Source organism: Fukomys damarensis, unplaced genomic scaffold (assembly GCF_012274545.1).
Source record: "Fukomys damarensis isolate Sample0158 unplaced genomic scaffold, DMR_v1.0_HiC HiC_scaffold_16, whole genome shotgun sequence".
NCBI classification, from domain to species: Eukaryota; Metazoa; Chordata; class Mammalia; order Rodentia; family Bathyergidae; genus Fukomys; species Fukomys damarensis.
In genome coordinates, this window is record NW_022900928.1 from 88,317,175 (window position 1) to 88,321,571 (window position 4,397).

A 4,397-nucleotide genomic window follows, 5' to 3' on the forward strand; every position below is an offset into this window, starting at 1 on the left:
AAAAAAAAAAAAAAAAAAAAAAAAAAAAAAAAGACTAATGGATTCCACAGTAAATTAAACAGCAGAGGAGAGACTAATAATTGAACAATAGAAAATACTCAGATTGAAGGACGTAGAGCCAGAAAAAGTAAAATACAGGAAAATCCATGACAGATTAATTGCTGGTATGCCATGGACACCACTATTTCCTGCCCTGCTGGGGATGGGGGAGGTATTGAATTCAGGACCTTGCACTTGTGAGGCAGGCCCAGCACCACTGAGCTAAATCCCCAACCCAATACCACTGTTTTTGATAGAGAGGAAAGACAATGATAATGATGATAAAGATGATCAAGTGTTTTAAAAGCTGGGCATGGTGGCGCACGCCTGTAATCCCAGCACTCAGGAGGCTGAGGCAGGAGGATCACTATGAGTTCAAGACCAACCTGAGCTACATAGTGAGTTTCAGGGCAGTCTCAACTACATAGTGAGACCCTGTCTCAAAAAAACTGTTTTAAAATGTTGAGTGTCATCCAGTCACAGATTTAAGAAGGCTTATATGATCTCTAAAGAAGATTAACACAGGGCCGGGGATTTAGCTCAGTGGTTCCACCGCCTGCCTCGCAAGCACAAGGACCTGAGTTCACTCCCCGGTATGAAAAAGAAAAAAAGAAGATTAACACAAAGAAAACATACTCAATTCCACCATAGCAAAACAGCTAAAAGACAAAGTCAAGGAAAAAAAAAAAACCCTTAAAAATAGCCAAAGAGAGGAGCTGGGGATTTGGCTCAGTGGTTCTGCTGCCTACCTTACAAGCACAAAGGCCTGAGTTCCATCCTAGTACTCCCTCTACCCACACACACTAGCCAAAGAGAGTAAAACCTATTGATTAAAAACAAGCTGTAATCCCAGCACTCGGGAGGCTGAGGCAGGAGGATTGCCACAAGTTCAAGGCCAGCCTGAACTACATAGTGGGACTCTGTCTCAAAACAAACAAAAAAGGAAACACATTTTTGGGGAGGAAGAGATGCGGTCTCACTATGTTACACAGGCTGGCTCTGAACTTCTGGGTTCAAGTGATCCTCAACCCTCCTGAGTAGCTGCAACTATAGAGACACCACTGTGCCAGCTAAAAGTTTTATTCCATTTCATTTGTTCATTTATTTGCTTGTTATTCTGGCGATCCTTCTGCTTCAGCCTCCCAAGTGCTGGGATCACAGGTGTGGGCCAACACATGACTTCTACCAACGTCCCTGCACTCAGGAAGATAATAAAGTAGTTGGTTTGGAAAGAAGAAAAATGACACCAGGTGGAAGCACGAGCAATGCAATAAAAAATAATGAGCCTGGGAAGGCCAAGTAGGTGGGAAGCTCCAGACCATCAGGAAGGAGAGCCTGGTCTTGGGGTTCCAGGCTCCAGGGCAGCAGGGTGGCTCATAGTGAACTGAACGTATCTGATCCACTAATCACAGGCTGGACGTGTGCAGCTTGCTTTACATTAGTGAAAGAAAAATTGCATCTGGGAGAATAAGCTCAAGGCACAAAGAAATCCCCCATGCTGGTGGCTGGTGTCGCGGCACCTGCTCTTGCTGTTTGCCCACCTCTCATCTTCGGCGGTGAAGAGAAGACGATCTACCCTTCATGGGGGGTTGCGTAACATGCCTCTCGTCTGTGGTCCAGGCCACAAGGGCAGGAGGCTGCGGAGGGCACGAAGACAGGAGCCACAGCACCTGCTGGCCAGGAGGCGATGGAGAGAGGAGGAGCCGGTGCTCAGCTGCCATCTAAGTGCCCGGTGGCCCGGCGGAGGGAAGTGGCCACACTGTGCTGTGTGTGATGTCAGCCAGCTGCTTTCTTGCCTTGTCCCAGTGCCCCCTTCCTTTGCTGTGGCCTATGTGGCACCATCGCACTGAGCTCCAACACTGCCAACTCCAAGCAGAGCCCAACCCCAAATCCCTGCTACTGTGCCTCCCAGATACAGACGGTGGAAACTTACCATGCTCCGTCATGGAGGGAGCTGGCCATTCGCCCTCCTAAGAACGGATTCCTCTTCCAGATAGGACGTGCTCCCCCCACTCACTGCCTCTGCCAGCACCACCATCTGAATGGTTTCAGAATGCCCTATCTGTTGTCATGGTAACCCATACACCATCATCTCCAAGTAAGGAACTCTGGATGGCAAAAGGCATGTGGCACTGAATTCAGGGGCATAGAAGCCGTTGTCTTAGGTGAATTCATCCCTTGCAGCATTTGATGAGTCTGGGGTGGCCACTAGAGCCCAGTTACAGCGCCCATAGGAGGACAGACTCACAGTGTGGAGGGCACCCGAGAGGACAGGGTAGATAAGGACAGGTTAGATGAGCCAGTGGCAATGCACCAGGTGATTCTCCCAGAGCCAGGATCTGCAGGTCCAGCTCCCTGACCGGGCAACACTGGAGATGCTAATTTCATTGCCAGAGGCAGAGGGGTTGGAGAGTTGGGGACGGAGAAGACTGGAAGAGGTCGTTTAAGTACACAGAGGAGAGGATGGCTATGCCCATTGTTTCAGGATAACCTCTTGGAATGCTTGCTTCTCCTTCCCAGAATCTTGGGCTGGGGGCCTGGAGGTCCTTGTGCCAAAAGAAGGAGCATCTCTCTGTAAAACACACCCGCTCTGGTTCGTTCTTTTTGGTGTGGAATCGGAATCGAACACCATGGAACAGATGTGCCGGCCACTCATCCCCACAGTGGCTGTGGACATGTGGTCCGGGAAAGCCCTGCTGCCCTCCACAGCGTCTGGGACCAGACAGGGCTTCCCCACAACGGGCCGTTCTGCAGCCTGAGCGACTTAGTAAGACCCTGTGTCAAAATGAAAAACATGAAGGGGTAGTGATGTAGCTCAGTGGTAGAGCAAGAGTTCCATCCCCAACATCGCAGATGTAAATAAACGGACAAATGAGTGTAAAGCTCAACTTCCAGCCCCATCCCTTTCCTGGGGATGGAAAGTTAGCAAGGCAGCTGCCCCTCTCACAGGGACATTTGTGATGGCCTCTGGAGATCATCTGGATAATCCCAGAAAACCTCTTTAGACCCTTAATCACACCTGTCAAGACCTTTTCCAGAATATATAACTTTATAGAGACTGAAGCCTTCAGATGGGGCCTTAGCTGAAGCCATTACGAGCCCAGCACACAGTGTGGACACAGCAAGGACTCCTCCTGTCGCCCAGTCACAGCTCTGCCCACCCTCTGTCTCCACCCCCTCCCTAACTCCTGCCAGTCACCAAGCCATGCTATCTCTATAATTTTACCATCTCGAGAATGTGTATAAATGGAATCCTGCAGTATGTAACATTTTGAGATTGGCTTTTCCCTCCGTTGGCTTTTTTTCACACTTACAATTAACTTGAAATAACTTTCAATTATTTGAGATTCCCCTGTGTAAGTTGGGTATATCAGTGCTTCTTCCCTTTTTGTTGCCGAATAATATTCCACAGTATGGATATATAACAGTTCGTTTAACACTTTGTCCATTAAAGAACGCTTTGGGGTACTTCCAGTTTGGGACTATTATGAATAAAGTTCTATGAACATTTGTGTGTAGATTTTTGGGTGAAAATGAAATCTCATCTCTCTGGGAGAAATGCCCAAGATTGAAATTGCTGGGTTAAATGTATATGTAGTTTTATAAGAAACTGCCAAATGCTTTCCCAAAGTGCTGCACCCATTGCATTCCTATCAGCCACGTATGGGTGACTCAGTTTCTCCCCATCCTAGCCTGCATTGGACATTGTGACTATTTCAGATTTAGCCACTCAGCTCTGTGTGGCATGGAATGGCTGCTGATTTGATGGTTTATCTGCCATCTCCATGTCCAAACTCCTGCAGTGTCTCTGTCTTTTACTCACTCACTAGTAGAATTATTTGGGTTTACCCCGGGTATGGTGATGCCCACCTATAATCCCAGCATTTGGGAGGCTCAGGCAGGAGGATTGCCATGAGTTCAAGGCCAGCCTGAACTACACTAAGAGAACCGTTATTTGGGTTTTTCCCTCTAATTTTCAGATGTTTTGTATATTCTAAATACCATACTGTTTCTCTGGTATGTGATTTTTATATAATTTCTCTTATGCTTTAGCTTTTATTTTTAATCTTTCACAGAGCAAGAGGTTTGTTTTTTTTTTAAATGAGATCCAATTTATTGATTTTTTTCCTTTTATAGATTAAGCTCTGGGTGTCAAGTCTAAGAATTCTTTACTTAGCTCTAGCTCTCAAAGATGCTCTCTGATATTATAAGAGTTTCATAGTTTTTAATTTTATTTTATTTATTTAAAATTTTTTTTTGCGTTACTGGGGGGATCAAACTCAGGACCTTGTGCTTACAAGGCAAGTGTGGTGCCACTGAGCGAACTCCCTAAATCCCTGGCCCTGGTTTTGTTTTTT

General features: G+C 46.6%; 1 long non-coding RNA gene across 1 annotated transcript in view; it reads right to left on the reverse strand.

Annotated features, from left to right (window-relative positions):
- The window catches only part of LOC104871577, a 3,728-nt gene extending 1,643 nt beyond the window's left edge, over positions 1-2,085 (reverse strand). The window contains exons 1-2 of the long non-coding RNA XR_782909.2: positions 1,973-2,085; positions 1,581-1,712 (exon numbers count right to left, since the gene is read on the reverse strand). This is a non-coding gene — a long non-coding RNA (uncharacterized LOC104871577). The remainder of the gene's footprint in view (positions 1-1,580; positions 1,713-1,972) is intronic.
- Between the last annotated feature and the right edge of the window lie 2,312 nt (positions 2,086-4,397).